The sequence below is a fragment of the Microcebus murinus genome, chromosome 9 (assembly GCF_040939455.1).
Source record: "Microcebus murinus isolate Inina chromosome 9, M.murinus_Inina_mat1.0, whole genome shotgun sequence".
Lineage (NCBI taxonomy): Eukaryota > Metazoa > Chordata > Mammalia > Primates > Cheirogaleidae > Microcebus > Microcebus murinus.
Window position 1 is genome coordinate 102136052 of NC_134112.1, and position 21101 is coordinate 102157152.

The window sequence follows — 21101 nt, forward strand, 5'->3', positions numbered from 1 at the left end:
GTGTCTGTGTCTGTGCCACTGGGTTTAGGGCCACCTGATTAATCCTGGGGGACCTTGTCTTGGGATCCTTAACTGCATCTGCAAAGACCCTTTTTCCCAAATAAGGTCCCATTCACAGGCTCCGGATGGACATCTCTCTTTGGTGTGGGGCACCGTGAGCCCACCGCACAGAGCTCTTTCTCAGGACACGTAACAGTGTGGGGACTTTCACTCCTATTTCTTCTGTATCTCTCAGTGAGCCTCACACCACGGAGGCCTCTCGGGGAGTGTCCAGTCGGTGCCACTGACCAGTGATGTTATCGCCACCCAGCTCTAGTGCATGCAGTCCTGCCTTCCAAACTCTTGGAGAGCAAGGACAAATTTTTTTTAAAACAAAAATACCATAGAATGGGCACACATTAGGAACTTACTGTTTAATTGGATAGTCTATGGTCAGTTGCATTATTGACCCAAGACTCCATCCTGTGAACTTGGATGGGGGTGACAGAGAACTCAGAGTAGAGAAGTGTTATCTGTTCAGACATTCATTCAACAAACCTACTGGGCACCTGCCAGGGGCACACCCTGCGTCCAGTGCTGGAAATCGGATGAGGGTAGAGCCCGGTCCTCTCAGGGCTCCCGGCCCAACTGGGAAGAAAGACACATCCCAAACTCACTCTGGCACCTGTGGGACGGCAACTGTGAGACTATGAACAGATGTGAGGGCACGGATGAGGATGCAGCTCACCCCAAGGTTGGGGGAATGTCCCACAGGAAGTGGCCTGTGCTGTGGGGAGTGAAGAAGGAACTTCGGCACCAAAGGATGAGCTCGGACAGGGACAGAGAGACAGAGACCCGGGGATGCTGCAGGTTTGTGTTGGGGCAGGAAGTGGACGGGGCAAAGCTTAAGTAAAATGCAAATTGAAGCTGATTTGGAAACTGCCCCAAACACCACGCTGACTCCTGCCTGTAGACAGGGGAGTGCGGAAGCTGCTGGGCACACCAGCTCTCTACCATCTGCAGACGGCGATGCCCCGCCCTGCCAGGGCCTCTGATGTGCAGGTTGTGCACTGCACAGTCCCTGAGAACAGCACCCTGGCCTGTGCAGCGTCCAACGGTGCAGCCGGGCAGGACTGGCCTGGCCTTCACTCCCTCTTCCCACCTGTCTCCGTCCATTCTCTGTTGCTTCTATAATAACAGGACACCTGAAACTGGGTGACTTGTTAAGAAAAGGAATTCACTTCTTACAGTTATGGACACCGGCAAGTCCAAGGTCGAAGGGACACATCTGTGGGAGCCTTGTTGTCGGTGGCGACTCCGCAGAGCCCCAAGGAGGCGCAGGGCATCACGTCGCCAGGGGCTGAGCTAACTCGCTGGCCCAGGCTGCTCGTCCTCTCCTTATAAAGCAGCAGTTCCCCTCCCTCGATGACCCATTCATCCTTCAGGGCAGAACCCTCATGACCCAATCACCTCTTCAAGGCCCCACCTCTCAGTACTGCCACCTCATGGGGTACATTTCAGTGGGTTTTGAAGGGGAAATGTGAACCATAACACCACTCCAAGCACCTCTTCATGTGAAAGGCCGATTTTGCAGTTAGACATTCTGGGCCTGGAAGCTAGCACCAGCCATACATTAGAACTAATGAGAATGAAGCTCGACAGACCGTCCTAAAAGCTTGCTCTGTAACTCACGCTAGCATTTATAACACATCAATAAGTCATGTCTATTATAGCTGTGCAGAAAGCCTGCAATGAGAGGGCAAATAAGAAAATGACAAAAGGTTGCCAAACTGGGAGTGTGTCTGTCAGGGCATTACAGGAATTATTCTAAGATTTCATTTAGGAAGAGCGCATAAGAGCAGATTTATGAGATGGAAAGAAGTTCAGGCTGCGCAGTGACCCGAGCAGTTGACTCTGCTCTTCCTGGGCCTCAGGTTATAAACCTACAGAATGGGACAGCCAGACATCACCCCACTTTTTACAGAGTCACAGTCAGGACACTATGGGGAAAGCATAAAGGGATATTCATATGAGATATAGTGACTGTCCGGGAAAGAAAGAAAGGGACACGAAATCCTGGCACTGGAAGAGACATGATGCAAACTTCCCTTTGCAAACCTGCACTTTTCTCTCCTGATTTGTGTTCCAGCCTCAGGTATGTTGGGCGGGTAAGTAGAAAGCACCAACGCTGCATGAAAAGACAGGGCCGACAGAGAAAGGAGAATCTGACTTTACCTACAAATAAGGTGAGGGAGGAGGCGGAGAAGACTTGATTTTAGGAAGCCGGGCCAAAGTCTTAGCGCCCTGCGAGGATACATTAGCGGATCTGTTCCCATAACAGCGTCGCTTCCAGCGTACTCAGGCCGGGCAGCTCGATACAAGACGGAAAACTTGGACGAGGTTCAGAGAACAGAGCAGCAACAACACGACGGGCTGGCTTCGAGGATTGATTTAGGAAGCGAGATTAAGGACGCTAAGTGTGTGCAGCTTCCCTAATCACGGACTAAGTGACGACAAGACAGACATCATCGCATTTTTGGAGGGCAGAAGCAGTGAGGATAGAAAGGGATTATTTAGACGAGAGTCTCGATTTAGGCAACATATGTAAACTGTCATGAAAAGCTGCCCGAGGAGGACTTGGCTCACTCCGGCAAAGTGAGGAATGAAGTTCCACTGAAACTGGTTTCCAGGGCTGAGCTCGCTACCACGGAGAAGTCTCTCTCTCAAGACATTAAAAACAGCTGGAAAGCTGAGGCCAATCTTCATTTACGAAACAGTAGGCTGCGTTCACATGAACCAGCACCTTGGCAGCAGTAAACAGGCATGAGTGGACTCAAGCAATGACACTGAGTGTCCACCCCAGCCTCACACAGTTTCCCAGTGAGCCACCATGGAGGGGGCACAGCCATGGCGCTGCCCACTCCATCAGCTGGGGCTGTGTCTCACAGTGTCTGACTTCTTAGGCCACCCCTCCCCCCTGCACGCTTCACCGGCCAGTGTGTCAGTTCTACCGTGGCCTCTCCACTCACATCAGCCACTGCTGTCACTGAGCATCAATAGGTTTTCCTGGTTCTTTGCTTACCATTGCCTTTGGCCATCTTTCATGATGACTGAATTTTGTCACTTGTGATGGTGATGGTGTTAATGGTGGTGGAGGTGGTGGTGTGATGGAGGTGACAGTGATGGTGGTGATGGAGGTGATGGTGGTCTTAATGGTGGCAGAGGTGAAGGTGATGGTGGTGGTGTTGATGGTGATGGTGATGGAGCTGATAGTGATAGTGATGGACATGGTGGTGGTGGTGATGGTAATGGTGGTATTAATGGTGACAGAGGTGATGGTGATGGTGGTGATGGTGCTGGTGCTGGCGATGGTGCTAGTTGTGGTATTAATGGTGATGGTGATAGAAGTGGTGGTGGGATGGAGGTGACAGTGATAGTGGTGGTGGTGATGGTGCTGGTGGTGGTGTAATGGTGATAGTAATGGAGGTGATAGTGATGGTGATGGATGTGGTGGTGGTGGTGATGGTAATGGTGGTATTAATGGTGGTAATGGTGATGGTGCTGGTGGTGGTGTAATGGTGATAGTAATGGAGGTGATAGTGATGGTAATGGATGTGGTGGTGGTGTTAATGGTGATAGTGATAGAGGTGGTGATGTGATGGTGAAGGAGATGATGGTGGTGGTGATGATGCTTGTGGTAGTGTTAATGGTGATGTTGATAGAGGTGGTGGTGTGATGGTGATGGAGATGGTGGTGGTGGTGGTGGCGGTGTTAATGGTGATGGTGATAGAGGTGGTGGTGTGATGGTGATGGAGATGGTGGTGGTGGTGGTGGCGGTGTTAATGGTGATGGTGATAGAGGTGGTGGTGTGACGGTGATGGAGATGGTGGTGGTGGTGGTGGCGGTGTTAATGGTGATAGAGGTGGTGGTGTGATGGCGGTGGTGGTGGTAGTGTTAATGGTGATAGAGGTGGTGGTGTGATGGTGATGGAGATGGTGGTGGTGGTGGTGGTGGTGGTGGCGGTGTTAATGGTGATAGAGGTGGTGGTGTGATGGCGGTGGTGGTGGTAGTGTTAATGGTGATAGAGGTGGTGGTGTGACGGTGATGGAGATGGTGGTGGTGGTGGCGGTGTTAATGGTGATAGAGGTGGTGGTGTGATGGCGGTGGTGGTGGTAGTGTTAATGGTGATAGAGGTGGTGGTGTGATGGTGATGGAGATGGTGGTGGTGGCGGTGTTAATGGTGATAGAGGTGGTGGTGTGATGGCGGTGGTGGTGGTAGTGTTAATGGTGATAGAGGTGGTGGTGTGACGGTGATGGAGATGGTGGTGGTGGTGGTGGTGGTGGCGGTGTTAATGGTGATAGAGGTGGTGGTGTGATGGCGGTGGTGGTGGTAGTGTTAATGGTGATAGAGGTGGTGGTGTGATGGTGATGGATGTGGTGGTAGTGGTGTTAATGGTGGAGGTGATGGTGGTGATGGAGGCAGCGGAGCTAGTGGTAACAGAGGCAGTAGTGGTAGTACTTTTTCTTCATAAACCTCAAGGACAGACAGTTAACTATAACACAGTGTTATCATCAGTCTGAGCCCTTTTTGTTTTATATTTTACTCTTTATCCCAAACTCTATTCCCACTCCCTTTTCCACACCAGACACTCATGTTGATGTGTACACGTGTGTGTGTGCCTGTGTATATATATAATTATACATATTGCCACTTACCATCAGTAATCCATTCTTAAAAATTATGACAATGCTAACTGGGAACATATAGCCATTATTTTCAAAGAAAATTTTTAACCAAAAACTCCAAATCAATTTCTTCAAATGTAACTGAAACACATGTATTGGAAGCAACCTGTCACATTCAGATGAAGTGTGCTCTGTGCAGGGACACATCTTTCTCAGCATTAACAGCACCCAAGATCCACAGCCTTGTCTTTGACAAAACATCCACATGGGACTCTGACAACCTAGTCACTGGATTTAGAATGTAACTTGATATTTCCCTACTTATAGTTTTGTTTTAAATGTTGTATGACAATAAGGATCCTAAACATAAAATTATTTTTTATAAGAACAGCTGGAAAATGTTGCATTGAAAGAAATGTGCATCTGTGACAATAGGGTCTTTTAAAAGCAAGATTTATTCCACTAGAAAAAAATATTGACCAGGGAGACTCAACAAACAGTACCTGTAGCTTTGTGTGTGCCTGTCATGGGTCTGTATAAATGGGAATGAGCTGTTCATCTCATCCTATTTCTTATTTTTCAGTTAGCACATATTTTTAATGTTTACTACTACTACTACTACTCAGGGCAGGTCTTACTCATCACTTGCTGCCACCTGCGTTTGTAGTGTCCACTTGTCACCTCTGATTTAGTCACTCCCCAAAGTGATGAACCACTAGGCTGAATTGCAAAGCTGGAGCAAGCACCTCAGACATGGAACGTACGGACCTGTGCTTGAGTGGGGTTGCTGCATGCAGGAATACTAACTTCTACTGCAGAATTCCAGGTTGCCCTCCAGAATGGCTGCCTCTCCCCCCAGCAGTGCATGAGACCCCCACTTCCCTACTTCCTTGCCCATCTTGGTACTAAAAGATTGCCTACTTTTTGCTAACCTGATTTGCACATGACAGCACATACAACACTGTTGTTCTGATTCGCATTTCTCTATTACTGGTGAAACTAAGAATATTTGATTCATAGTAAACTTTCTGAGTCAGAGACCAGCCAGGCAAATGAAACTTCACAAGATATTTCAGGTGAAGGAAACGTAATTCAGGGAACGGCTTGCAAAACAGTAAGAATGACTAAAGAAACAAATAGGATGGGAAGAAGCCCAGAGATGAGTTGCTGCAGGAAGCTGAAGCATCCTGGAGGCTGAAAGAACGAGGGAGAAATGCTACAGTCACCACAGTGCCGCCGCGGGGACAGCCAAGGCCTGGGAGCCCACAGCCACCACTGCAGCCAGCAAGGGCAGCACTGCCGTGCGGTGCCACCAAAACGCACAGCTGTCACACCCAGCCTTGGGCACTGGAGCCCAGAACTACCCCTGCTGTCATTGGAACCAAATCCCTAGAACCTGAATGGGTCTGTTGCAATGATTCATTCGGAAAGTAGGCAGATGCCACAGCATGGCCAGCGACCTGCTTTGCCCACCGTGAGATGAAGTTGGGTGGAAACCCTGGTGTCTGTGAGCTCCCCACTTTGACCAAAATGGCATTTGGATCACAGCGGCGATTACAATCTGAGCCATTAGCCATTAGCCTCAGCTTGAGCCGGTTCAAACAATCCCAGTGCACCATCCCCACGGGCATGTCCTCAGGGCCCACTGGGAAAACACAGGCGAGACTTGCCATTTATTCTCCTAACAGGACTGCAGGTCTCTGCCCACGAAAGGGTGCTGTGTCCGGAGCAAGCCAGGCATGGCAAAGCGCACGAGACACCCTCGCTGTGCCTTTCTGCTCACCCGACTCAGAGAGCTGGCCACCCATGCCCTTCATTCCGAGGACTGATTAGCCACTGCCCAAGTTCCCTGCAGTTTGAAATATTTTTACTGTAATTCCACCCCCGCCGCCCATCACCGCAGCTGTTCCCATATTTTCTCTAAAGGGAAGTGCTGCCACTTGGAACTTGCCACTCGGGACCCAATGTCCCCTTCAGAAGCAAGGAGCTTGTCTAAAGGCAGCATTTCCCCCCAGTGCCCGCGGCTTGCCGGGACAGCGCCACCGAGCTTCCCAGCCACCCTAGGGCTCCCTCTCCACTCACTCCTCAGGACCTCAGGAGGGTGTCCCCCAGGCCTCTGGGCTGGTAAAGGGGAGTGAAAGAGCTTCATATGCAAACGACTGCGACATTTCTGTCACCCAAACCTGAGGATTGGGCTCTGCAGTGGGCTGAATGTGTGGCCCCAGTTCTCACGCTTGAAACTCACCCCCAACAGGCTTTGGGCAGAGATGCGGTCCTGAGGGCGAAGCCTCGGGAGTGGGACCAGGGCCCGCCCTCCCTGCACGCGTGGGCACAGCAGGACGGACGCCGCCTGTACCCCAGTAGCAGCCCCTCCAGCACCTGACCATGCAGGCACCTGAGCTCAGACCCAGCTCCCAGCCTCCAGGGCTGTGAGAAATAATTATCTGTTGTTTGCAGCCGCCCGTCTGCGCTGCTTGTGTAGCCACCTGAGCAGACCAAGACGGGCCCCCGGAAGCCGGCCCTGGTGTGTAGGTCTGGTGGGCAACCCCACGGTCAGTTTTATATTGAACTGACTGGCCACGGGGTGCCCAGATAAACGCCATTTCTGGATGTCCGTGGGGGTGTTCTGAGTGAGATCAACATTTGAGTCGGTGGGCACAGGAAAGACCCTAAGGTGGGGCCTCGCCCAGTCCACTGAGGGCCTGAACAGAGCAAAGGCATGGAGGAAGCAGGACCTCGCGCCTCCGCCTCCTGCCTACAGAGTGGGGACACGCGGCTCCTCCTGACCTTGGTCTGTGACTTGTGCTCTGAGCTCCCCCGTTCTCTGGCCTTCAGGCTCAGACTGAAATTACGGCGCCGGCTTTCCTGAGCCCCAGCTTGCTGACGGCAGGTCTGGGGCTTCTTAACCCCACAACTGGGTGGCCCATTCCTCATAACAATTCTCTGCCCAGAGGCACGCCCTAGCGGTTCTGTTTCTCTGGAGAGCCCTGGCTGATACAGGGATGCTCTCAGAAGGGAACTTCGTTAGGACACGAAGAGGGTAAGATTGGGCAGAAAAATAAGCAAACAGCAGTGCGGTTGATGCTAAGGCCTTGTCCAGCTTTATGGGGACTTTGAAACTCAGTGACCCTTCAAAGTTGTCCTAAACTGAGGCAGTAAGCCCAGGCCCATGTGGTCTCATAGGAACTACCCTCTGGATGTAGGCAGCGTGTGCTTGGGCCAGGCAGTTCCTGCAGTTGTAATTCCCAGGGAGAACCCTGTGAGCCACCAGCGGCTGAGGCTCCCAGCAGCTGGGAACCTGTGTATCAGCCATGAAGGGCCACCCCAGGGAAGTTCTGAAATCCCACCTTGGTAAGCTTGGGGCTCAGTCAATGGGTCCTCCCTTAACCATTTATGTGTCCCTTGCTAAGAAACAGCTAAAGCATGTCCTTTGCTTATTTTTAAATTTGAGTTCCTTGTCTTCTGTTGTTGTTAATTTGCAGAAGTTCTTAGTATATTCCAGTTTGGACATTCCAAATATCTTCTACCTTTTTACACCCCTGTTCACTTTACTAATGATGACTTCAGTGGAGAGAAACCACTCTTGGAAGGTAACCACTCCCAAATCGTTTCACATTACAGTTTGGGTCTCCTTAAAAAGGGTTCTACCCCCAAATCACAAAGATATTTGAGATATTTTATTTGTTAATTTTATAGTTTTGTTTTTTAAATCTACACCAAGTTTAACCCTATATCTTGTGAAGTGAGAATCCAATATTATTTTCCATTTGGTGACCTAGTGTTCCCAAAACAGCTCCAAAGCAATTGTCCTTCCGCTCTGATGTGTGGGCTGCTCTGATCAGATGTCAAGTTCCCGTAAGCATCTGTTTCTGAGCTCTGTCCTGTTTCACTGATCTAGTAGTCGGTTCCTGCACCAAAGCCGAGTGTTTGATTTGGTTTGCTCATGTTCTGTGTTTGCTATTGTTTTTTAATACTTCTTAATACATGACAGGGAACGTTCCCCTTTTGATCTGCTGTTACAAAAATTTCTAGATTATTCATGGGCTTTTATTCTTCCAAATAAACCAGCTTCTTGAGTTTCTAAAAAATATTTGCTGGAATTTTTATTGGAATTACATTGAAATCATTGATTAATTCGGGACAAACTGATGCCTTTGCAATGTTAAATCATTCCATCCATGAACCTGGTATATATTTCCATTAGTCAACATCCCCTTTTATTTCCATAACAGAGTTTTAAAATTTCTTATAAAGGTCTTATGCATTCATGTCAGATAAGTTCTAGACATTGTCTAGCTGCTACTATTTCGAATGTCACTTTGTATTAGATAATAATCCGGTTGTGTTTTCTGCTGGTGAAGAAGAACAGGACTGAGAACTCTGTGTTAACTTTGAACCAGCTTCTTTACTAGACTGTCAGTTTAACAGTTAACCTGTTGATTCCTCTGGGCTTTCTATATAGAGAGTGATGTCGTACAAATGACTGCTGTCTGTCTCCTCACGCCCTGACACCGTGCATCCTTGCATGTACTGCCACGGCCTGTGTCTCTGATCAGAACACCAGCTGGACACCAGGAGAGCAGCCTCCATGGCTTGATCCTAACCACAAAGAAATAATCATGCGTTTACTACGATGCTTACCATTCATTTTTGTTTATATAGACTCATAAAGTTAAGGAAATTTCTTAATATTTCTAGTTTCTGAGAAGCTTCACCCTAAGTAAGTATTGAACATCATCAAATGCTTTTCCTGCATTGACTGAAGTAACCAGGATTCTTCTCCATTGGCCCATTAACACAGTGAATTACTTAGAGAAATTTCTAACAATAAAACAGTTTTGTTTTCCTGAAATAAACCATGCTAAATAAGCCCTGATACATTTTTAATATGCTGTTAGATTAAGTAAACCAATATTCCTTTAGGATATTGCACACAGGTATATTGGTAAAGCCTTAAGTTTTGCATTTCTTCTAAGCTCCCTCAGAGGATCCTGGATGGTCCCCTCTGCCTGGAATGTTCCGCCCCGGGTCTTCACACACACAGTTCTTTCTGGGTACTGAGGCTCAACTCACTTGCCACACCCTCACCCAGGCCCCCAACCACGCGGACCTCCCCATCACTCTTGCCCTGTTGTGCCCACGTTCGGGGGGGGGGGCAGGGCACTGACCCCTGTGCAGGCTGGTCCTCTGCCTCCTTGCTCATGCATCGCTGACCTTGCCATAGAATACCAACCCCCAAGAACGCAGACCCCCTCTGTCCTGAGCAATGTTGCACCCTCACTGCCCAAACACCGCCTGGAAAACAGCAGAGCCCCCCCCCCCCCGAGTGTTCAGTTAGCGTGAAATGTGGCAGCAAGCACGTAACCTGCAGGCACCTTAAGACACTTTACAAAGCGCAAATTATGCCAGCAGACAAGAGACTGGCTGGAGAAATTTCTGATCACCTAAAAATGCTCAAGCATACTAACACTTACGTGGGGGTGCATATAAGAGAGAGACTTTGTTTAAAATTAGGAAACCACAGGCATGCGTACAGGTTCCCTAAAGATATCTGTTTCCTGCATATATCATTAAACAAATTTTGGAAGATACTTGTAGAAACCAACCATTCATTTGGTAAACATTTCCGAGCTGTAACTATGCGCACGGCCTCCTGCTGACACCAAAGGAGATATATAAACCCCGCTTTTCAGGAGATTAAATTACAGCCGGGGAAAGGTATGTGTACAGAAAACTGTTAAATACGGAGTCGGTGTGAAAAGCATCGCAGTCACTTGCAGGAGGAAGAGAAGCATGAGCTGGGGATGGCAAGGAGGCATTAGCAGAGCAACGGGGGGCTTTGCCAAGGCTGGGCAGGCCAAGGGCCAAGGACTGGCCACTGCCTGCCCCCCCCCCCGTCAGACGTGAGAGCTGGAAAAATGAGACGAGTGTTGTGAGCACCATGCAGACACCCACAGCAGAAAAGCTCTCTTTACTGAGCACACGTGCTGCAAGAGGGCAAGTTCAAAGGAAGGAGTGTGGAAGATAGTGAGTTGGTCTTAAGTAAGACTTCAGGTATGTTCCATGTTGGTCAGTTCTGATCACTGTGGCAGGAGATTATTTCAGTGTGTGGAGATGGTTCCTTTCTAGTGCATTAGCACCCACGGGGGGGCCAAGCGCCCTCCACTGTAGGCCATGGTGGGAAACAAATGCAGAAGCCCAGGCACATCACAGTGACCAGGGGCTTCTCCCGCTGGCTGGAGAGCCCGGGATGAGGCAGTGGGACTCCAAATTCAACATTGGGTATCCTACTTACCATGACCTTCACAGGGGCTGGAACCAGCTTGCGCCTGTCATTCCCGACGAGGATGAACTTTATGTCCAGAGACTGCAAGAGGCACCTGTTGCTAGAAGGGACCAGTTGTGGCCGACCTAATCCCCCACTTTGGAGGAAGGGGCCAAGCTGCCCCCATATCACTTTGCTGGCCCTTGAAGTCTGTTTCCAGGATCTGCAGTCACCTATGTGAATTCGTAGAGTTAAGTTAGTAACTAGTTCTTCACTATCGACTTGCCTAACTAGAAAATGAATAGCCTCACACTATAGGAAAATGTCTTGCTTCTCCATATGTTGAGTCTCCTATAGATGCCAAGACTCTGTCAAAATGCTAATAGTCTTTACACCGTGTGAACGTGAACTTTCTGTTGTGCAGTATGCCATGGTCAGCCTGATGGTTCAGATTCCATTACTCATGTATTTAGCACGGATGGTAGTTTTGTGAAGGCAAGAGTGCACTCAAACTCAGGCCACTATTTTTTTTTTTTTAGTTCTACAACTTCTTGTGATTCTAGGAAGCATATCATTAATCTGCACAGAGTAAAAACTCTACTATATGCTGGTTTACCTTGAGCTTGTCCTTAAACTTCTAACATATGTGCAGAACACCTTCCCACCCTCTGTTCCAAGTACAAGAAGTAAAAGTGACCCTAGGAACAGAGGAGGCAGCCATGTGGGCGTTCGGTGGGCTGCGTTCCCTTCCTGCACCGACTTTCTCCTTTCATTTCTGTAGCACCCTTCCCAATACCCTTCTGCTTTCTAACATTTTCTAGGGGTCCTCAAAGTACAGCCCGTGGGCTACATGTGGCCCGCCAAGGAAATTTATCTGGCCAGCCAAGTGTTTTTGCCGCCACTGCCTGTCCTGCTTAGCAGCCGACTCGTCCCAGGCCCACAGTGCACAAGTGTGGAATGTGCACCGCACTCTTCAATGGCCCTCCAACGATCTGAGGGACAGTGAACTGTCCCTGTTTAAAAAGTTGGAGGACCCCTGTCTTATACGGTTGTCAGGGTAAAAAAATCTAAGAGTCACATCAGCCTAGCGTTCATGATCCTGCCTTCTGTGTCTGTATCTGCAGATAGTATCACTTAAACTGACTTCTAAAAGTATGGTATTAAATAAAGGCCAAATAAAAACCTGTGGAATCCTAAGTGCCTAAAAAGATTGCTGCTTCCCCCATATCTAATTCAAATGAAAACACTATTATTTAATAAGATGGGTATAAAGAAGTTCAGTAAGTTCTGGTTGTTTTCATGACAGTTACTTCAGTGCCTAAGAAAAAAAAAACCCATCTAATTCTCTCCAAAATCTTTTTGTCCCTCTCACTACTCGGGAGCTTGTATCTTACTGCTGCCCTAATGCCCCATGCGGTGCCCTGGGGCGGGATGGAAGTTTTGATTTCTGTACGAGGAATTTCAGTGAGCAGGTAAAAGAGCTGAGACGGGATTTCCTAGTGATTTTCTTTATCATGAGTCATGCTGTGTCTGGAGGTGCCATACTCTCCTGGACTGTGACTCAGAACTCCCTGCTGGAGCTGGGAAACTCATTTCAGAAATTCGGGAGTGGAGCAGCAGCGATCCAGAACCCCTTTCTGGAGAGCTGAGTCGAGTGTTTGCGATAATTAAGGCAAAAGGGTTTACAACCAGTCTCCACTGAAAGCCCCACAGACCCCAACGGGGACCTGGGCGTGCTGGTGGCTGCCGTGGAGGTGTGGCCTTGTGCATGCAGGGAACCACTGTCTCTGAGCTGCCCCACGTCATTGCACACGGCTCAGTGAGATGTATGCAGGCCCTGAGACCCCGAGGCCCTGGGGGTCTACGCGGCAGCCACAGAACTGACTCCCGCAGGGCGCCTGTGAGCGGACGGCAGGCGCAACCTCAGCGCTGTCTGAGTGATGTCTCTCGCAGACAATACAGTCTCATCTGCATAAATTCAATGTGTGTGTGATTTAACCACACCGTAATTTGTTGGCTGCTTATATTCTCTCAAATGCCACTGTAGACATTGTCTCACGGCTCTCACAAATCTCATGGGGCGGGTCACTGCTGTTTCACCATTTTACAGATAAAGAAACTGAGGCTTCGTGAGGCCAAGCCAAGGGCAGAGGCCAGGCTCGGATTCCAACCTCATGGCTTACTGGGCTGCACTCCTTTCACATACCCTAGCGAATGAAATTCAACGGGGAAAGCAAAGCTGTGCCGTGTTGTAACAGCCCTGGGACCCCACGATGTTCACCTCTGCCACCAACAGGGCAGTGAAGGAAAGGCCAGAGAGATGTTTATGGGCTCAGAGGCTTAAAACAGATCCATCTTTTTAATGGCCTGCAATTATCAAATAAACATGAAGGAAGAAGGCCTTATGCTTTTGATCTGATACACATTAAAGTGCTATGTGATTGAGTGACCTGTCGTTGGTGTTGGGAGGCCCCTTAAAGCTGCAGACCCCAACCCTTGGGCTGCAGACTGTACCAATCCATGGCCTGTTAGGAACCAGTCCGCACAGCAGGAGGTGACCCTCGGGCAAGCGAGGGTCTGTATTTCTTCTGTATTTGCAGCCACTCCCCATCACTCACATCACCGCCTGAGCTCCACCTCCTGTCAGATCAGCAGGCATTAGATTCTCATAGGAGCGCGAACCCTACCGTAAACTGTAAACCCACCCCCACCCCCGTCCTATGGAAAAATTGCCTTCTATGAAACCAGTCCCTGGTGCCAAAAGGGTTGGGGACCACTGCCTTAAATATTCAGCCAAATATTTTGAAAATCCTCTGGGGAAAACTGAGTAGTCTGAGAGCATTCTGTTGGCATTGCTGATCTAAATCAAGGCTAGCTAAATTACTAAAAGTAATTACAGCTTATAAAATGTTGTAATCCCTTCATAAAAGCACAAAAGTTGCCAATCTAAGGTTATGAAGACCATAGCATAACTTTCTTGGTGCAACGTGATTTTTTTTGTGGGGTTTTCCGTGTGCACGTATATGTGTGTGGATGATACTTCAACGTGTATGAAGTGGTTTAAATGCAGAGGAGTACAACGAGAGCAATAACATGATTTGGAGGTTTAAAGCTAATCCTAGAAGGGGCTGTCCGCCTGGAAAGGAGAAGGCAGTATCAGGAGATGAGCAGTTGGAGGCGGGAACAGGAATTCTCCGAATTTAGGAGATAGGATTTGTTTTCACTGTCTCACAATGAAAGACCACACCTGGCCCATGGTAAGTGCTCTGTGCCGTTGGGTGAGGGCGTGAGACTGGGTTGTGTCGGATGACATCAGCAGGTGCCTGCCTTCACCAGGTCCTAGAGGAACCACCCCAGCAAGTGCAGCTTCTGGCCATCCCCCTGGGACTTGCCTTAGGAAAAGCACAGTCTCTACCTCCCGTTTTCCATACGGATAGAGTTAGATCAGTTGTAGTGGCCCTGACCATCCCAGAAGATTGCACGAAGGCCTAAATCATATCTGAGAAAGGGCTTTTAAACACACAGAACCTAGTAAGATGCCACTGCTGGCTAGAAGGAGTTCACAGCGAGAACCTTGCTTTCCTCCCTAATCAATCTCAAACCTGGAGGCTTCTAACTTTCCACTCCTGCAGCCAAAGCCATTGTAACACATTCCTGCTTCAGATTTCCAGGTCAGGACTGTGAAACCTTCACAAGTTTATGGGTGAATTGCAAGGCGCTTAAGTGCAATGTATTATTAGCTTAAATGGCTTAATGCTCTCAATTCCATTTTTAATGGATATGTATTTCCATGTCACGAAACCACATCGAAATTGACAGTGAAGGCTGAGAGACTAGAGCCACACAAGAAATGGGCAGTTAGACAAGGGGCCGAGGAGTTAATAGGAAATGGAAAGTGAACAGCTCAGTCGCCCCCGCCGAACCTGAAGGGCACTGGTAGACGAGACAGAGGGAGAGTTGACTGAGCCTCCGAGTGTCACTGGCACAAAGACCAGCCTGCAAGGACAAAGCAGGGCACTCGGGCACACGCCTCTCAGGGCAAAAGGATACGGCACCTTGAGCAGGGACCAGCGGTCTTTCCCACGCGTGGCCTCTTCCGCACGCTCGCAGGAAGCTACGTGCTACCACATGACATGTCACGGCGCAAATTCCGTCTCTGCTTTGGGCAGGGGCTCTACAGTACCATGGACGCTGACTGCACAGACGCAAAAGCTGGCGTGCACCTGCCCCCGGGAGGGGACGCTGGCACTGGAGAGTTTAAGAGTATTTATAGGCGTGGTACCGACAACAGAAGCAATGGGAGTCCCTGGAGCACTAAATCTGCATGGGGTGAAATAAAAAATAAGTTTACAGGGACAAATGACACCAGCTAGAGTTTTAAAGATAGTGATGATTTAGATAGGAGGAAGAGGAGGAGAGGCATTCTAAGTGAGGTGACAGCACGAATAACGATTTGGGGTGGAAAGAAGACACTGTCTGTCCGGGCAGGTGGGCGTTGCGGGGGCTGAGCTCGCTGCGCTCTCGTGGGCCGCACGGCAGGCAGGGAGGGAGCGGGAGAGCAGCTGGCAGAAGGTGGGCGGCTGCCCACATCGCTGAGCAGCGGGCGAGGTCTGGAACAGGACTCCCACCCCAGTCTCAGCAGAAAGGGGGGAGGCACCTGGATGTCCCTCAGCTGTGAGCTCCACGGGCAGCACCACGGCCCTGGGTGAGGCGGAGCCACCCTGGGAGCCTCCTCCCGGAGACCTGGGGCCTGCAGAGCCGTCGTCACCCGATGACGATGGTGTTTGGTGATCATGGAAGTAAGGAAAGATGAAGAGATGACACCGCACAGGAAAGTCTCTGCTGCTCTACACTTTAATCTGAGGACCTACGACTTTGAAGAGCTCTTAATTACTGAGAGAGACTCTAAGATTGACTAAAGTCACTAAGATTGAAGTTACAATACTAAGAGATATGGAGGAATCAGAAAATTATTAATCTAACGATCATGCTAGCTCATCACCCAGACCCCCATTCCACAGCGTGGATTCCCCCTCCCACTGCTGCATCCGTCCCCTGTCGGCTCTCAGGAACCTCACAGTTTGCTCCCCGTGGTTCCTGGGGAGTTGCATCCTGGCACTTCGTGGTGACACCCTTTTCTCTGCGTGATCAGTACCGTCTGCCAAAGCCCAACATGCCGAGACCGCCTGCCACCCCTGGCCTTGAACTGCCTTGAAGTAGGTCTTGGAAGTTGTCCTCCCTCCCTGCCAGGCCCTGAATTGTTTCCCTGCCTGCCTGAGCTCCTGCCAAGGCTGCAGTTGGGTCGGGTCTCTCCTCAAGCCCTTGCCCCAAAGGGCACGGTGTCCGTTCTGTGGATCCTGCCAGTCACCCCCTCCACCTGACGCTAGACCCTGTGGCCCGATGGAAAGACGCCTACTCAACTCTTCCTTGCCATGGCCAGTCAAGCAGCAGGTGTCCATGGGCAGCATCCTGGGAACATAGGACATTTTTCTGAGTGCCTATCATAGGGTTAGAAAAATAAGGCACACACCCTTCGAATAACACTGCACAGAGACGCCACAGGAACACGGTGTGCGGAGCATTTCAGAAGGATCATTTCTACAAAAGGAAATTTGAGCAGAAACTTCAAGAATGGGCTAGGTTATGGAGAGGTGGAGAAGATTACGAGTTTTCAAAAAGAAAAACTCACCCACCGGAAGCCACGGAGCCAGGAGAGCTCTCATGTGCTCAGACAGTGGCAGTTGGACCCACTCATACTGGTGGCAGGCGGTGGGCAGAACCAACGCGCTACCCACAAGTACGTGTGTCTAGAGTGTCAGAGCTGGTAGGAGGAGCTACACGCTTGCCTGGCCAGTCCAGGTCCTGCTGCCCCAGAGCCCAGCATCGGGGTCAGGGTCAGGCCCTGCACAGGGTGCCACAACTCCAGCCTCGGGCACTCAGCCTTTCAGTGCCCAGCGTCCTCCTCTTTAAGAGGAGTGAGTAGGGCCAGGCCCAACTCAAGAACTCTGTGATCATGGCTATACCTTGGCTCTCAAATAGTAAAGTCTCCAGGGTTAGCAGGGGAAAACACTAAGGTTCATTTTTATTTCATTTACAAGTGCAATTGTGTTTATTTTTCTTACTTTGGCAATTAAAGCTCTCAAAAGTGCATGTTTCTAAACCCTCATTTGTACAGGGGTCTGGGTGTCCATTTCATATCGGTAGAATAGGCATTAGCTGTGTGCCTGTCACTTGAAAAGGACTAAAAGCCACCGAAATTATTTTCTGTTCTGAAATCCCCATGAAAACAAGCCCTGGGTAGATAAAGTGCAACCCTCTGAAAATGCACTTACTATTTAGGAAGCATTCACAGCTACAAAAGGGCTTGTTGGCCATTAGCAAGTCGCATTGATTTATTCATCAGACAACTGGAGGCTGGTGGGCAAAGGGGAGAATGGGGGGGTGGCGCATGGGTTTGGGTTGGGGAGACAGTCTCCTCCTCTGGTGAGCTGACAGACAGAAAAGCCCAGAATCCCAGGACGGCTGAGGGATGACCCTGGCCCTCCCTGCTCCACCATTCTCTGCTTCTGTTCTCTCCATAAACAGGAAGGTCACTCCAAGGTAAGAGAGACGCATGAGGATGGTGGGCAAGTGTCTGAAACACATCCCGGGTCCTGGGTGTTCATTCCTCTGGTGGGGCTGAGGCAGCAGAGGATCCCAGCAGTGGGTGTCAGGCTGGGTCCGGGCAGGTGTTGGCTGGAATTCGTGAGGCCCTCTGGCAGGTACCAGGGTGCAGTTGTGAAGAGATAATGCAGGCTCTGAAGCACTGAAGTTCAAAGCCAGTGACACGGAGAGAAAACTGAGATACTGAGTTCAAAGTCAGCAAGAACAAATTAATGCAGAGTCCGTGCACTGCTAATTTGGGATCCTCAGAAAGCCCCGCCCGGCTCTCGTGTCTAGGCGGAGCTCGTCTGTAGGTGGAGTCCCGGCTTTGAAGTTCCCGGGACGGGTGTGAGGAGTGTGGGGGCGGCGCAGGTGGAGCCCACGGAAGGGGAGGGCATCAAAGGCAACCCTCGCTGCTTTGCCGCAGTTTGCTCAGGGTTGGGCCTGTCTCGGGTTACAGCTCCATAATCCATTGTGTTCACCACTGTTTGCTTAGGTTTAACTCAGAGTTAGAATTCTGGTTTTGTTTCTCACTTAGGAAAAAAATAGCTTTGTAAAGGGAGGTTACTAAATAAAACTTTGAGAACTCTATTCACCCTCATAGGATGACTTTTGGCTTGCAATCCAATCCCTGGCAGGTTACTGTTCATGTATAGAATTTCCAGGAGACTGGAAGACATTTGAAAAAAGAGATTCTTACTGAACATTAACCTGCCTTGGTAACCACAGGAGGCATTCCTACCTGCCAAGCTCTAGGCTGAGAGCTTTGGGACAGTCCGACCTCAACGGCATTCATTCTTCATGCTTTCAGGAGACACGTCCAAGTGCCCGTTAGGAAGTAAGCAGGTATGAGGTGCCCGGGACATGCTAAGATATATAAAACACATGCTCTACCTGCAAGAAACATGCAGTGTCATGAAACGACATAAAGAAGCCTGCTCATCAACTGAATTTTCTAGCTGATCAATGCCATCAGACCAAGTGAGAAAACCCAAAACCCTGAACTTTGGGAACACACACACCAGCTCCCCTGATGAGACGGCACAGCACCGTCAGGGGGTCCTGAGAGTGTTTTCCCTAAGGAGACGGTTCGGTGACACAGTCCCCAGTGTGCGAGGTGAGGGCTAAGTAGGAATAATGTTTGATGTCTTGAACCCAGGGACTTGCAACACATGTGCACGTGTGCAAGGCACCAGTGAAGACATAGCTTTGAGTATAGTTCATTTAATTCAAACTAATTTGTGGCACCCAGAGTGACTCACAAGTAAATTCCATTTGAGGACTCCTTCCTGGTTTATTGGGGGGGGGGGGCTATGGGTTTGAGGGCAAAGGTGATGGTTGATCGAGTGCATGACAAAGGCAAAGGTGTGGTCAGTGGTGACAATCACAAGACGCTGTGGGCTATCCTGCTTGGTTTCCCAGGGAAGCAAACCCTGGGATAGAAACTCGCATGCAGGTGTGCCGGGTGGCCCATAGGATCTACGCCTACGGCAGAGAAGGGAGGGAAGGGGACTGCAGTCTCAGTGGTAGGCTCAGATGACACCAGGGGCCCTCTGGAAGTCCCCCCGGTGGGGTTGACGGGCCAGGCCTCTGCTGACCTGCTTCTGTCACTCAGTGCACCGGGTTCCCTGAGCAGGAGACATGCCTTGGGCCAGGCTGCATGCTTAGCTGCAGCGATCCCCAGAGAGCCACCAGAGCAAGTCATGTGCTGCAGCTCCCATGAGCTGGAGGGGTGAGTCCTTCATCCCTGAAGGGGGGTCTGGGCACTGCATCACAGTGGCCTTGCCGAGGCCCAAGATGAAGAGATACTTGGGTGCGGTGGATGTTACGGCTCTGCCCTCTGCACTTGAGCCACAGTCACCCCGACATCTGGAGCTTGCACGTGGACTCATGAGACGTTGCTGCCTAGTGCCTGGCCAGCCAGATATTCCTAAGCACATATTCCTCTGGCATTGCAGTGTCCCATGGCCCCACAGGGTTGACTCTGGTAAAAAGTTAAGAACAAGACAGGGACAGTTTTCCTGCCCTCGACTTTTAGCTCCAAATGTGCATCGGTCCTCCCTTAGCTCTAGTCCATGGCTAGAGCTCCACATGACCACGTGGCCACGTTGCCACCTCCCAGGAGGGGCTGTTTATCTGCAAGTGTGAACACCTGTGCGACACCAGCCTGAGCTACTTGCAGAAAGGTGGACCACAGTCGCCGTAAATGGCTATTGTTTATCTTATAATAAACCATATATTTATGGGAAAGAAAACCTGAGACACCCTAGAGGGCAAGGTGTATGAAGAGCAGGCCCTATGTCCTCTTTCAACAAGTATTTCTGGAATATGTTCTGATCCACACACCTGGGGGCTGGAAAACTAGCAGAAACCAAATGCATCGCCTGTCCTCAAACGCACTGACCATCTGAGTCGGGGAGCAAGACGTCCCCACAAAATAGTATCATTATGTGCTCAAATTGCATGAAACTGGCCCAAAAAACTGCTGTGAGATGTCAGAGATGCAGGGAAGGAGCGCAGGCTGCGGGGACGGAAGACCCTGCGCAGGCGTGGGCCTCGGGAGCTCGCAGGGCCCGAGAGGAACTTCAGCAGTGCACACGTCGGTGCCGTAGTGTTTGTCACGACATCACTCGCAACAGGAAAACAGCCACCGAAGGCCTGGAGCATCGATGTGGGGAGGACTGGTCTGCGGCTGGGGACAGTGCTCCTGCCACGAGGACCGAGCCAGGAAACAGCGTGGACAGGCGCCACGTCGCCCACGTGGGGTTCCTTCATTCCCATGGAGCTGCCGCCTAGAGAGCGCCTGTTACGCCATAAACAGCAGGAAAGAAGGGGCAGACACTCGTGTTCTCCGAGTCCTTAGCCTGAGAGAGTTTGAATAATTGGGAACCTCCTGGTGAGGCCTGGGGTTCACAAACGAGAAATCACCATGACTGGCAATGACAGGTCCGTGAGGTCTGCAGGGGACCATGGTCCTCAGCATTAGTGCGCCACCAGGGAAGGGGGAGGTTGCAGGGGGCAGGGACAGGCTCACGGGACAGAGGGGCAGGGGAGGAACAGGGAACAAAATCAGTTTTCCAGGGAAGAGCCTTTTTCCAACCCTGCCGCTGAGGGACAACCTAACCATCCCTGGCTGTGTTCTGCCAGGTGCTTTCTGTGTCACTGCATGTTCAATATGTCAGGAGGGATCAGAGTACAGACTGCCCCACAGCCTTCCTAGTCCCGTAGCCCAGCAAAGGTATTTACAGTCCGCTGCATTCGTACCTGCAGCTGCAATGCCCCGAGCCCAGCCTCACGTGCCCACCTGCCTGCCCAGCCCCCAGTCCCACCACCCGACAGCCAAGGAGCAGCTCCAACAAAACACATCCTGACTCTAGCCCTCCAGTCTTTCTGCCCCACCTGGCCTTCCCGCAGCACTGCAACAAAGGAAACGCCCTCCTTGCCTTTCCTTGGGCAGAACCTTCAGACCCCTCCTCGCTGTTGCAGCAAAGTGTGTGCCCCACTCTCCCATCCCGGACACTGTCAGCAC